Here is a 15,987-nt window from a genome sequence, read left to right on the forward strand (position 1 = left end):
GCCTGCACATCCCTTGAACAACTTAGCATGGCCAATCCACCTAACCCTCACAACTTTGGACTGTCAGAGCGCCAGGTGGAAACCCATGCAGAATGTGCAAACTCCGCACAGACTATCACCCGAGGGTGGAATCGAACCGAGGTTCTTGGTGTTGTGAGGCAGCAGTGCTAACCACTGGGCCACCCTTGGCTGCTGTGCTTCCTGCAAGTTCAAAATATATCATAAGCGGTAAGCACATTGTCGTGTTCAGTAATTGTGAAAAAAAAAGTATACAATTGTTTTGAATGAATAATCTCATTCCAGTTCTAGGAATTTTGGAATAAAATTATCCTTTGTCAGAACAAGTTGCAAATAATTGGATGTATCAATGCAAATTGGAGGGAGGGAGAAAAGTTTATAGAGTTGTCCAGTCATCTATTATATCTCAATTGCATTTCATGTACATCACAACTAAGACAATCTAGTTACTCAGGATTGTAGTAGGTGCAAGAGAAGAGGAAAGATTTCAGGAAATTTTTAAGACAAATCAAAGTAGCAACAGAGAGTGAGATTGTAGGGGAGAATTGCAGAAGATGAGGTACAGTGGCTGAAAGAAAAAGCAAAGTAACTGGTGGAACTCAAAATAAGTAAACGTTTGGAAGTGGTCTGCAAAGAGAATAGATTGTTCAAGATCTTAGAGGATCACGTCCATGGAGGAATAACATTAAGTGATACAGAGCAAAATACTGCAAGTGTTAGAACAAAATAAGCTGGAAATACTGAGCATGTAAGACCCTCTGAGAGAATCAGTTAACCTTTCATCAGAACAAATTCTCTGGTGGTGACCTTCATTTTCTGGTGTAGGGGAAGCCCATGGAGATTGGAAAGAATGGACTTGATGGGGTGTAACTGACAACATGCAATTAGTTGAAGTGTTGAGTGCAGTTCTAGTTCCTTTGTCTTGATAAAGTATTGGGGAATCAATGGTTAAAACCCTCCATTTTAAGTCTCCATCTTGCAATAATAATTTGTCTTACAAGTTTAAAATGGAAGTCACCGTGACCATGAGAATGAATTAAGGAATATAAGACTCTTGGCATAACCGTGAAGTTGTACTTTCCTAGGCAGAACTTTCGTCACCTCCAAACAAAATACTGACAAATGTTTACCTTTATCTGAGCAAGAGAATGGCATCAGATGTAGAAACATTTAAATCCATCCATGTGTTTAGTTCTGTGTGAACAAGACTAAAATATATTCATCATCTAATTTTAATTATGAGAACACAAGTAGAGTTAGAAACATTACATCGTGTGGGAATGGAAACATATGAAATTGTTATGCACATAAGGGCCATAAATATGTTGTCTTTTTGCTGAAAATCAGAGATCTCTCAATACTCCACACAGGGATATCTTGATTGATACTCTGGACTATAGACTATTGATCTCTTGCCGGCTTACTTGAAATGAAGTAAGTTTTAACATTGAAATTTTTGTGTGGTCCAAGACTACTTTGAGTCACCATTTTTGGTGCCATGATTCTGATCGCAACATAGGAAACATTTCTCTGGGCTGAATAAGTGACTGAGAGTTTGAATTGAGCATAATGGAGTAGTAGTAGTATTTTACCTCAGACCACTCCTTGTGTTTGGGCGGATGATCTGCCCCTTGCCCAGTGAGACTAGTGCCTTGAAGGGATCAAACAAACCACGCGGACTTGGATTATAAAGTCAGTAGGATTTTTTTTTGACGAGGTTGCTCTAGCTTGCTGTGGGGTGGCATTGGCTGTTCTGTATTGTTCCTGAGATAGAGTCGAGACTGGGGACTCCAGTCAGGGAAGTGGCTACCACCAAATGACAGATTTGACTGAGAGCTGCCTCCCTCAGATATGGCCAGTTGAAATTGAGATTATAGAGAAAGGAGAGCAGGCTCAGTAAATTCCTCACTCCATAGTACTGGTAAAGCCAGTTGCAATATGTTTATATTAGAGTAAGAAGTCATAACATATGATAGCTGGATAGGGGACTCAATTTCAGACTATGTGTGAGCAAATACCTGATCAGGAAAATGATTTATAAGAGTTAGAGACCCCTCAGAAAAATTGGACATTTTAGTAAATCCTTTGTGTAAACTGGGCAACTTGGTAAATTGTAATATACAAATTAAGTGACGTCCAGTTTGAATGATTGCATGATTTTGATAGTGTGTATTTGTGTGAGAGCTGCCTAATGACTGGAGAACTGATTCCAAAACAATAACTTTGTCACAAAACGGGTGAAATGGACACAAAGAACTGAGAAGCCATTTCCACCTGATAGCACATTTAATTACGATCGCATAAGACAATTGGCAGAAATTTTGAAAAAAAATCAAAAAGGCAAAGGAAACTGAGACAGACGGCAGCTTTTTGGTGGTGTGATCACTGAATTAAGTGTGATCTCTTTGTGGTCTGGTTTGAATGTACTTTTGTTTGTTTGTGGTTACATGTGGTCTTGTATAATATGTCTTGTTTTGTCCCTGGAACTCGAGATCCGGGAATATTTTGTTTAAGTCTACATTTTGGAAATCCATGATGATTTGAAACAGTAGTGAAAATTGGAATTTTTGAAATACAATCCTGTTGGAACTAAATTTTGGAAAAATGTTCCAAAATCTGAGAAAACTGATCAAAATGTGAGGGTGACATTCATTGATATTTGGGTATTGAATGAGATGGGAGGGCTCCTGCCCTTATAACTGCTACTGTAGTTCTGTGATCAGCGATGCGAGCATAATAAAAAAAAATCACTCTACTTAAAAAAAAAACACTCCCTTCTCTGGAAAGAAAAACTAGTCTGCTGCTGTGGGATTAATATGTAGGCATGTCAACCAGTATACATCATTATGGAGAGTGATTATTACTTGACCCCTTTCATAGAGGTTCACATGCAAATATAACATTTACTCAGAATATGTAATGAAGATGGTTATGGTGGTCAAGGAAGCATTCACTTACATTTTATTGATATAATAGAATTTTTGGAATGGACAGATTGACTTGATAATTCTAATCATAATCTGTTTAGTCACTTGGGTTAATTGGAAATAAAATTTATACTGTTTATGTCATTTGATTCACTTTTGAGTCTGTCCCATTTTTGTTAATGTAAAAACAGGCATGATAAATCAATTATCTCTATGGTTATAAATTGGTATGTTTGTGCTCACAGACATGGAAAATATTCATTTCCTATGTGGGCTTGACCATATTAATTTGTTTTTCTGGGTTTGGTGCCTTTTAAAATCTGTGGAATTTGTGAGGGTTAAGTTAGAGTGCCAGTAGTGTAAAAAATCAGACCTACAGCAGTTCAGAATACTTTAAATTGCTTTTGTTTTTCTCTGAAGATGGTAGAAAAGGAAATTGTGGATGTGGTATAAAATAGATTTCTAATTTACAGTGAAACGTCTTAGCCACTTGTTCAGTTTCCATCTCTCAATTAGAGGATATGGTTATATTGGTCAACGTATTTATATTAGTCCTGAATTACAAAATCAGAATTAGTTGGCAAGTTCAATTGGTTTTCATACCTTTATACATTGTCAGTGATCTGAGTCATTGCCTCATGGTTAAGTGGACGCATGGCTGTAATGATTAATGTTCACCAATACCATCCCTTAAAACAAATTGAGCATTGTATATGCAATTGGCAATAGAAGTAAAGGCAATATTCAGTAAAATGTATGGAAGTGGAGCGAAAGAAGAAACATTAAGGGAGATTGAGACTTGCTGCGTTCCTCATTGCAAAGAACTGGCACTGATACAACAGGTTGGATAACATTCTGTGCTGCAGCCATTTTGATTTTGTGATCTATGATAAGCTTGCTTAAGAGTATGAAAAATCTAACTGTTGGAGTTTTTTTCAAAAATTCTTGAATACAAAGCTATTTCTGGATAGTATGAAGGCTTGAATTCTCATGGATGTTCAAATTGACAGGGCAAAAAGGAAAATTTAAAGAATTGAAAGCAAAAGTTGCAAAAGAAAGGCCATTCTTGGGGGAATGACAACATTGGCCGCAAACAAACAGCTCAGCAGCCAGTTTAGCAGATGCAGTGGGTACGTTGAAAATTTTAGGACTCAACAATAGTTAATCAACTTATTTTTTAAAAAAATTTGAAAATTTAACAGGGATGTACTTGAAGTATTACTAATGACTGTAAATTTATTATTTAAACACTTTAGGAAGTATATGACATTTAAGTCTTGATTCTGAACCTTCTGTCTAGGGATCTGGAATGTGACCTCTTGTGAACAGGCAGTAAACCTAATTTGAAAGAAAAATTGAGAGAAAAAGTGTAAATTATTAATTGAAGAATGGAAGGATAAAGCTGATAGCAAATGGAAAGACATCTTAATGGCCAGTTGGAGGAATAATGCATGTGATAGGGGGATAGAAGTATGTACAGCAGATGGAACTCCCAAAAGCTGGGAGATGTTAAAAGCTGAGGGTGGCTGGAAGGTGAATACTGGAACAGAAGAAACAGTGTAAGGACACTAAGTCTGAGAAAGATAAGAAAGGGTTAAAGCAACAGCACTATAAGAAGAACCTAAGTTCTACTCAGGCTCCTGAGCCTATGCCTGGCATACCGACATTGTATGAGGAAGGGGATAATACTGATAAGGACGAGGAATTGATTTTTCAATCCCAGGATACCCGCTGAGCCCTGAACATTACCTGATAGTCCCTGTACACTCCAAATTCTAAACCTCCCCCTTACTCTGAAGATGTAGGGTTCAGTATCGGTCACCAGTTTCATTTCCGACATCACTGGGACGAGCGGCCTGGATCATCCTCAACCAAGGGCCATCCCAGGAAACAGAGTCCAGTAAGTCTTGATGGGGCAGGGGGCAATATTCACCGATAAACTCTGAATCCTAAGGTTGCTGAAGACCACCAACTAACCAACCAACCACCTACTCTCGGTGTTTATATTCCCTGGAAATCTCAAGAAATGATAATGAACCAAGCCCCATACCGCAAGGAGAAACCGGCCCCATTTGCTCAATATGCCTAAAGGACAATACAGATGTATAATGCCACTCCCGAGGACTTGTTTGCTCCTTGCTGTATGATCCTTTCTCCTGAAGAAGTTACCAAGTGACATGAACAGATGGACCAGGGTGGTGCGGGGCCAGGCCGTAGTTATGAGGACTTGAAGGCAAGATTCCCTAACAATGATGTCCAGGTGGACCACTTAATCCAGGCATTAGAACAAGCCTTACAACAACCAGTAAACATCAGTAAAGTACTGGCGTAAAGGCCCAAATCTGGAGGGTCAGGAAGTGATTATTGGGAGAGTTTTGTTGCCTGTTAGGAACATTTGCAGGTGATCAAGCCTTTAATCAAGATGACTCACCTTTGTTTAATGCTACGCTTTTGCAATGTTTTCTTACTGGTGTCGTTGACATGATCTGGACCAAGAATTCCCAGTTGCAATTGAGGTGAGCGGTGGTCGTCTTCTGGGATGGCCAGAAGGATCCCAAATCACGATCCAGGTTACAGGTAAAAAGCAAATATGTCCAGTGACCTCAGTCCTTATACCCAGTGTGCCAACCCTGACGAGGTTGATTGGGACCAGGGTGCCCACGGGGGGGCAGACCCTACCTCAGGTGCCTGTCATTGACCACCGCTGAGTAACCCTTTCCTGAGGGAGCCCTGGAAAGGGGTACAGGCAGGCCCCAGTAATACACTTCTGGGACTGGGAATAAGACAGTGAAATCCCCTCCGGGATGAATGGCAGGCCCTTGCTTTAACCACGGGAAAGATGGCCACCGGGAAGTGAAGCATCCTTATCGTGACCGTGGAACTACCACGGGGATTGACAGTAGTACAGTATGTCAATGATTTGCTTGTTGTCAGTAACGGCGTGTCCAGCTGCGAAACCAATACTGCAGTTTTACTTAACTACTTACCCTCCCTGGGATAGGACGATGTTGGTCAGGATACGTAGCTGCCACCGATTCTGTGATTGTTAAGCAAACAGCTTTTGAAAGTCTGCTGTTGGCACAGAAAGCTGAGTTTGTTTGCCCTCACTCGTGCTTGTATTTCAGCAAAGGAATATCGGTAAATGTATATACCGACTCGTTTATGCTTTTGGCGTGTCCCACGATTACGGAGCCTTGTAGGAACATGGACAATTTTTAACTTCCACAGGACAGCCTATCAGTAATGCTGTTCTTGTGTATAACCTCTTACAGCTTTGCAATTGCCAGCCAGGCTAGCGGTAAACAAATGTTTAGCTCACACTGGTGTAACGGTTACGCTCTCCAAAGGCAATGAGTAGGTAGACACTGATACTAAGCAGGTGGCCTTACACCCCATACGTCTGCTTCCATTGGGTTCCCAAAAACATCTGGTCAGAAACAGCATAAGGACCGGTATTCCAGGCTTGGGTGAGATATAGGAATGACAGGGGGACGCCCCTGCTGAGGAGCATGAACTATATACTCAAATGGGGTGCTCCCTCAACACTCAAACCAAGCTGTGGTCACCCCTGCAGGACATGTTTGTTCCATCCTTGATCTGACTTATTGTAGTTGATTGTGTGCATAATCGTACACACTTGGCCAAGGAGGGGATGGTTAATACTTTACTTCAAACCTGGTGGCACCCAGATTTCCAGAAAGCAGCTAAGAGCTAGAGCATGTTTAATTTGTAAAAAGACAAATGCTGGAAAAGGGATGCCCTGCGGTTCTGGAACAACCCCCTTGCCTGGTGCACCTTTTACTTGCCTACAACTTAGTTTTATAGAATTACTTCATACATTGTTGTAAGCATTGGCTGGTAGTAGTAGATGGATCAAAGCCATCCCAACAACTGATAATATTGCTACAACAGTGATGAAAATGTAGGAAAATATCTAAATTAGTTGACCCAAACTCTTCAAAGTTTACATCCACGGGTATGGCAAGCCTATTGAGAAGGTCATTTGAGGGAGACTGCCCTACTGAGAAACTGGAGGTTTTGTCCTGATTAAGAACGGAGACTGGGGTAACTTGGAAAGGAGCATTTCAGGTGTTGTTGACCACCCTATGGCCACAAAGGTGCAAGGACAACTCTGCGGGATCCATAGAACAGACTGTAAACGAGTCAGTGAAGGAACAGACAAGGACTAAGAAAAATGTGTTGGATACTGGTGACTTTGAGGGTGGATTTACTTTGAGGCAGAAGGATTTCAGATGGACACCTCTTTGTCCCTGGGAGGGCGACTAAGATGATCTATACCCCATGATGCGTTTTTGTATTTGGCTTACCAAAGTACCCAAATGATGGGAAAAGTTACAATGTTCACGGGGGGGGGAAAGAGAGAAGGGAGGGTGTATTCCTTTATGGCCTATCTCCTTTCGCTGGCCCAAGGTGATCAAATGGCTAATACGCCGAAACTCTTTCCTATCCCATGGATTGAACGTAGCCAAAATTGGGACTACATTTGGTTATGTTTTGTTTGATTGGTCTGCCGTCCATAATAAAACATCAGGGTCCCTCTGGAATGGCCCCACTCCCAAGCCATGGAGAGATGGAGTTATAGCCTAACAGCACTTATTTTATTTGCAGATTCGAAGCCATGGCTCCCCTCAGACTGGTGGGAATCTTGTTATATAGGGTATGTACTTCCTTTCATGTGGGTTTTAGACAAGTTACCTTTGCCCCCAAGGACCAAGAGGTACCTTCCTGGTCTATCCTTTATGGGGATGGGATTCCTCCCCCCCCCCCCCCCCCCCCCAACCCCAACCCCAACCAATTGCATTTCCATTTGCAGGGCAGTGAGTTAAGTAGATTAAGGACCAATAATACTGGCAATGCCCTGACTAACATCAATGCTGAAATCAATCAGGACAGTGGCCCTTTAGAATCATTTGGTCTTGGATATTCAACTAGCTAAGGAGGGTAGCACTTGTGCCATTGTAGGAAAGCAATGTTGTACCTATGTTCCTGACAGATCCTGACCTCTCCAGGCACATTACCCAGGAGGTTCCAAAACTCAGAGATAGAGATTATGGTGCATTTGGTAGTATTACAGGATGGTGGCTATTTAAGGGCCTCTTTAGACTATCGGGGCATGTTTTCACATTTTGGGACAACATTACTTACTGTTGCATTCAAATGCTTATGGTCACTAACACCTAGTTGCTATCGTCATAAAGACGATTAAAAGGAGGGAATGATAAAGTATTGGGGCAATAATGGTTAAAAACCTCCATTTTAAGTCTCCAACTTGTAAGACAAATTATTATTACATGTTTAAAATGGATGTCACAGTGACCATGACAATGAATTAAGGAATGTAAGACTCTTGGCATAACCGTGAAGTTGTACTTCCCCAGGCAGAACTTTGGTCATCTCCAAATAAAATACTGATAAATGTTTAGCTTTATCTGTTTTGACACAAGGTAGAAATCTTTATATCAATAGCTTAGATCTATGTGAACAAGACTAAAATGTATAAATTATATTTAAAATTAGATTATTAAAAGTAGAAATGTTACATTGCATGGGAACTGAAACCAAATGAAATTCTTACACACACAAGGGTTATAAACTATGTTGCCTTTTTGCTAAATATCAGATCTCATTAGTCCATCTAGGGATGTCTTGATTGATACTCTGGATCATAGACTATTGATCTCTGGCCAGCTTAATCAAAATAAAGTTTTAAAATTGAAGTTTTTGTGTGGTCCAAGACTTCTTTGAGTCAAGTCTAAGGAAGGACAGATATTTTTAATCATTATGCTCAATTGTTATGATACATCTATAAAGCAGCTGGGACATGATCCGAGGCCTCTTGCACCAAATGTTCATTCAGAAATTAGGTTACATTACAAGTCATACCCCTACATTTACCCCTTACCTAACACTACAGGCAATTTAGCATGGCCAAATTCACCCGACCTGCACATCTTTGGACTGTGGGAGGAAACCCATGCAGACACGGGGAGAACGTGCAAACTCCACACAGTCAGTCGCCTGAGGCGGGAACTGAACCCGGGTCTCTGGCACTGTGAGGCAGCAGTGCTAACCACTGTGCCACCGTGTCACCCACAAACCATAGGAAAGAAGGGTCTCCAGAATAATTCCTGCAATGGTTTGAGTGTCTATGAAGAGACATTTGATCAACTGTACTCTCTGGTGATTAGAGGAAAGACTATCTAAACCCTGCTCCAGAACCTGGTTTCAGAATAAAAAAAACAAGCAATTAGAACTGATATAGTGTAACTACTTCACTCAGAGAGGTAGATTTTTGGAATTGTCTAACCCAGAGGGCTGTGGAAATTTTGTCATGAACTAAGTTCAAAACAGAGATAGATTTCAAGCTACTAATGTCATCAAAACATCTGTGACGATGCAAACATCAGAGGAAGGGCCAAGCCATCAATTAAAATATGGCTTTTATATCAGGATATGTTTGGTTGCCAAGTTTTGCTTTGACTGGAAGTGAAAAGTCAACTTTTTTTAAATCAGCCAAATATTGAAAATAATTCACAGCCTGTTATGGGCGATGAGCAACAAAGCAAAGTACTGTATATACCTAAGTCAATATCATATATACATAGTACACATACATACTACCATGAATGTTTGGTAGTTATCATAAGCCATACTCCACTGAAATATTTATTCTGCCACCTTAAGTTAAAGATGGCATGAGTAGCAAACCTTTTCTGTTCCACCCTTGGCCTTGCCTGGGTTAGAATGGTGCTGGAAAAGCACAGCAGTTCAGGCAGCATCCGAGGAGCAGTAAAATTGATGTTTCGGGCAAAAGTCCTTCATCAGGAATACATGAAAAGCTTTTGCCCGAAATGTTGATTTTACTGCTCCTCAGATGCTGCCTGAACTGCTGTGCTTTTCCAGCACCACTCTAATCTCGACTCTGGCTTCCAGCATCTGCAGTCATTGTTTTTATCTAACAATTTCCCTGGACATTGGAAAGAGTAAGTTAGCCCCCAAGGAGCAAATAAATTGTCTTGGTACAACATACAAAGATAATTATCTAGCATTGAAACTCCAAAATCTGATCAGACTGGACATAATGGAACTGAAATCAGAAGTTGCTTTTTTAAAAAAAATAATCACAATGTGGGCTTTGCTAGCCAGCCCAGTGTTTATTGCTTATCCCTAACTGTATTTGGGTAGATTGCAGTGAGTTGCCTCTGAACTGCTGCAGCCCATGGGACATCCAGTGTTGTTAGAGGAGTTGTATCAGCTGTTTTCCCAGTGACAGGCAAGGAATAGCAATATATTTCCAAGTCAGGATAGTGAGTGACTTGGAGGGAAATTTGCAGATGTGCATTCCTTTGTAACTGCTGTCCTGGGTGGTAAAGGCTATGAGATTGGAAGGTGCTGTCAAATAAACTTTGGTGTAATACTGCAGTTGTAAATGGAATGAATATTACTTACCACTTAGCAGCCTGAGCCTGAATGTTGTCCAGGTCTTGTATTTGGATAGACTGCATCTGTGTCCAATGAAATGTACTGAACATTAGCAAACATTGCTACTTCTGACCTACAGTAGGGGGAAAGTCATTGAAGTAGGTGAGGATGTTTGGATTGAGGACACCAGCCTGAGAAACTTTTGCAGAGATGATTGACATCCAGCACCCATAACATCTTTCTTTGTTAGCTATGACTCCAAGCAGCAGAGGTTTGACTGATTCTCAGTGATAATAGTTTTGATAGGACTCCTTAAGCCACCCTCAATCAAATGGTACATTGATGGCAATGACAGCCATTCTCACTGATCTTGATTAAAGCTCTTAATTTTGCTCTGATTTCCAGCTTTTTTTTGTTGAGTAGTTTATTGTTAAATAAATGCCACTTGATTAGCACTATTAGTGACTCCTTATACCAATTTAATGATCAAGGTTAGACTGAACATGGTAGTTGGCCAGATGGATTTGTCCTGGGCATACATGACCAATTTTCCACATTGTCAGGTTCACGCTGTAGGTACAGCAGCAGGACTGATTCTGGAGCATAAGTCTTCAGTGCTTTTTCTTGTAATCACATGGAGTGAATTTAACTTAGGGAGACCAGCATCTGTGACAGAGAATGCCTTGAGGAGGCTGAGATAAAGATGTATGCAATTGTTTGTTTTTTTGTGTGCATTAATGAGCTGGGCTCATTAAGGCTGTGGTTATTTGTGCAGCCTCTTCCATTAAGTTATTGTAACATGGATAGATGTGACAAGACTTTAGAGCTTAGATCAGATCTCAGTTGTAGAAGCACCTGCCTATACTACAGGCTGATTACACTGCTTGGCATCCTAAATGGTTCTGCATTTACCTTCACCAGATTAACACTTTTTTTTTAAAAGGTATGGCTGTTCCTGGCATAGCCTCCTGCACTCTGTCATGATCCAGGAACCAACTTTGGTTCAATGAAGAGTGAGAGATAAGCCTGGCCAGGAGGTTTCAGATGGTCAGTAAATCAACTACAGTGCTTGTTGATGACTGACAACTCTTAATAGGTGTCTGAGTTACAACACCTGTTCAAAATCTATCGTATGCAGCATGATAATAACACAACACGGTCTCTAAATTACAATGGTCATTATTGTTGATACTGTTATAGACAGCTGTATATGCTACAAGCACATTTAAGACAAGGGCAGGTACATTTTCCCTCTACCCCCAGACAGTCTAGTACCCATATCCTTTTGACTCAGCCAATTGTGGCAGTAGAACTTGCCCTAACCATTTACCAATGTGCACAGCTGAATACAGGTCATTCCACTATAACATACATTTTGCTTCTGCAAATTCAGTAATGCACTTGAACTAGGGGCACTTTCTAAAATGCAACCTTTAAAACATGGTGGCTGTAACCTGATTACATCACCAGCACTTGAGCAATCATGCTTTAGGAATGGTGCATAAGGACATAACCATCACATTACAGAACTATTTCAAGAATTTCCCAGTTCATATCTGCAACCCTTTGGCTTATGTTCTCCTCAGATCCTGTGAAGATGAGTTTTTCCATATATTACCAGCCAACAACTAATCCTGTTCTATAGGAACATTTAAAAAAAAATATCAAATCTCAGATTCTGTTCATGAAAGTAAAACAGAACTTGTTGGGCCAAAGGGCCTGTTTCCACACTGTAGGGATTCTATGGAATAGTTGGTGAAAAGTCTATACCAACCAGATATCCTAAGTTAATCTCGTCCTGTTTACCAGCATCTGACCCTTATCCCTCTAAACCCTTCCTATATACATACACACCATCCAGATGCCTTTTAAAATGTTGTAATTTTAAGCAACCTCCACTACTTCCCCTGGCAGCCTATTCCATACCCACACCACCCTATGAAAATGTTGCCCCTCAGGTCCCTTTTAAATCTTTCCCCTCTCACCCTAAACCTCTGCCCTCTAGTTCTGGACTCCCCACCCCAATGCAGGAAAAAGACCTTGTGTATTCACTTTCCATGCCCCTCATGATTTTATAAAAATCCCTCTCAGCCTCTGAAGCTCCAGTGAAAAATAGCCCTAGCCAATGCAGCCTTTTCCCTATGGCTCACCCACCAACCATGGAAACATTCTATTCTGAATCCTTTCAAGTTTCACAACATCTTTCCGATCGGAGGTTGACAAGAATTGCATACAATATTCTAGAAGTGGCCTAACCAAATGATTTGTACAGCTGCAACTTGACCTCCCAATTCCTATACTCTAACCAATAAAAGCATACCAAACACCCTTGTTATCCTTTCCAAAATGCAGCATCTCACATTAGATTAATTAAACTCCATCTGCCACTCCTCATCCCATAGGCCCATCTGATCAAGATCCCATTTCAATCAGAGGTAAGCTTTGCTGTTCACTACACCTCCAATTTTGGGGTCATCTACAAACTTACTAACTATACCTCCTATGATCACATCCAAATCAGTTACATGAAGGACAAAAAGCAGTGGACCCAGCACTAGTCCTTGTGGTGCACCACTGGTCACAGGCCTCCAGGCTAAAAGCTACCCTCCACCACCACCTTTCAACCAGTGGTGTACGCAAGTGGATAGTTCTCCTTGTATTCCAGGTGATCTAACTTTGCTAACCAGTCTCCCTAGAGGAACCTTATCAAATGCCTTACTGAAGTCCATGTAGATTACATCAACCACTCTTGCCCTCAATCCTGTTATTTCTTTTAGGAAAATACAAGGAATCATTTTTAAGGTGTAAGAATGTTCAAACAATGGTAACTGCATAAATCAACTTCTAATTTTAATTATGTAATGTTAGATAACAATACAAATAATGGTCCTGAAAAAGGATAGGTGATAAATTATTAGATGGTGTATGGCTATTCCCAACTAGGCCAAGCATATATCAGGAGTCTCTTGAATTTGCCTCCCTTCCAAGGGAGAGCTTTCCAGAATCCATGTCTTCCCATTTCAAGACCACGTTTGCTACTACCCTAATACAAACAGAGACAGTCGCCCCATCGCTCCAATAACTTATTGGATCATCCTATGTACCCTCAAGCCTCAGCACCTTCTTGCTGAGCTCAAGGAGGGCTGTATAGCTTGTAGGCGAAGATACTCTTTATTAATTGGTGCATTTGTTTTTTTTTTAAAAAATGTCCTAAATCATACTCAAAAGCACTTCCAGTCCCTTGTTACTAAATTATGAAATGTGTCCAGTGTCCAGTCTTTTCAAGGTTTCCAGATACCTTAATAAAATCGATGTAACACATCTTCAGTAGCCACGTACAAACAAAGAGTTGGCCTGCATGTAGGTTATTGTTGTCATCCATTTCGTTCACTTCCCACTGTGCCACTTAATTTGCTCTTATTTTGTGTTTAAATCGCTATAACACATTCAATAGTGAAGAAATAGGAATCAATTTGGAGAAACAAAAATAAAAAGTAACATTTAAAAATTTGAACACCACATAACTGCACTGAGGATGTATTTGTATTGCAATACAAATACAAAAAGTGATTTACATTGCAAAGGAGGCCATTCAGCCTGGTGTCTGCAGACAGGAATGCACTGCCTGGTGGTGATAATGACACCTATTAGTAATTTAAAAAAGGATGAATCCAGGGGGAAAATAAGATAATTAGACAGCCCTTTCAAATAAGTTAAATTACCACCTCTCTTCAGAGATTCTAGAAATTGGAATGTCCTTTTCCCCCCCTACACCTATCATTGAAAATCCCAAAATTTAGTAATCTTCTACATATTAATAATCAGCAAACTATGTTCTGAAGATGCCAGGAATTGCAGTAAACACTTGTGCTGCAGTGACCTGAAAGTGAACTTTTTCCTCCACAGATGTTGCAGATATAGTTACAGCACCTTCGGTTTTTACTTAAAATCACAGTTGCTGTTTCATACATTTCTTAATGCAAGATTTTTTTGAAATATGCACTTGACAGCTAGATTTTTCCAACAGTGTCACCAATTCCGGTATCTGCAGAGACTGATCACAATTTTCGTGAGGCTCTCTTTTGGAGGTTTCTTTTATTTCACCTGCACTTAGGTCCAGTTCAAACTGAGTATTTTTTTTAAAAAAAGCTAATTCCATGGTGGTCATAAACATTGATTTTAAACTGGAACTATTTAGAGCAATTCGAATATTGCATCTTCCTGCTATCATGCATTTCAAACTTAAAAATTATAGCAAACCCTAATGTTGCTAAGAGCCATTTTGCCAAACAGGAAAAAAAGTAATACATTTGTCCTTGCGCCAGAGATTGGAAGCCGATGGTTCCAACCCATTTTAAACACATTAATTGCCTCTTAAGCAGCTCATCCTTCCCCTCAGCTCACCATTATCCATTCCTTTGCCTACCCAACTGCTGTTCTTTGAGCTCCATATCTATTTGTCATTTACTCCTTTCCCTCCCCCATTTCAGTAACATAAACCACTTTTTCCTAGTTGCACTCAGTTCTGAAAGGTGTCTCAACCCAAAATGTTAACTTTTCTCTTCACAAATGCCATCAGACCTGCTGAGCTTCCCCTACAAATGTTTTTCTTTCGAGATTTCCAGAATCCACAATACTGTGTTATTTTCCCCCTCTAGTTCATGATTTATTTTGCTCATATAAAACATTCTATTCCAAAGTCCCAGACAAAACTGGCCACAGTGGCGAGGATGAACTAAGCACAAATTGGAGGTTTCTGCTTCTTGTAAATTGAAAGATGGCTCTTACAGTTCTGGAGTTAAGAGCCACAGGTGACTTAATTAAAACAAAATATCCTAGAGGGAACTAGACATGTTGGGACATGTACACAACGTTTAGTCTTGGAGAATCTAGAACTTGGGGTGATAAAAAAAAAGTTTCACTCCATTACAGAAATGAGGAATCAGTTTTTCGGTCAGAGGATTGAGTGTCTTCAAATTCCCTTCCTCAAAAGACAGTGGATGCAGAATTTTTAAGATAGCTTTTAGGGAGATTCTGGATTACCAAGGGGATAATTATCAGACATATACAATAATTTAGAGTTGAGGTTAAAGTCAGATTGAACATTATCTTTATTGAATGGCAGAGCAGGCTCAAAAGGCTGAGAAGTCTACATGAACAAACTGAAGTGGGTGCAAGGTCAATTTTCAAAGATTTGCAAAGTGATTAAAAAGATCAAATTATAAAGGAACTGATACTGCACCACGTATTAGCAAAACAGGTAAATCATTCAGCAAATTCAAAATCGGGTTATACACAGACAGGCTGCATCAACCTCGATTCACTGCTTATCTGTAATGACCAAAGTACACCTCATACATATCAGGTTAAAGTAAAACAAAAGACTTTCAACCTCTGGCCAATTCTATGTTCATGCACATTTTGTATTTCATAGTAAGTGGAACCTCTGGTCTCCCAAGTCAGTAAGTTGGTTAAAAACTCCATAATTACATGCACTCTTTTCCATCTTGCTTATTAAGCATCTACCTCTTATGCAAGGCTTTGAAACGTGGGCCCTGATTTCAGACATGACAAAGAACCTCGTAGAAATCACACACCC

Source organism: Chiloscyllium punctatum, chromosome 3, assembly GCF_047496795.1.
Source record: "Chiloscyllium punctatum isolate Juve2018m chromosome 3, sChiPun1.3, whole genome shotgun sequence".
Taxonomy (NCBI): domain Eukaryota; kingdom Metazoa; phylum Chordata; class Chondrichthyes; order Orectolobiformes; family Hemiscylliidae; genus Chiloscyllium; species Chiloscyllium punctatum.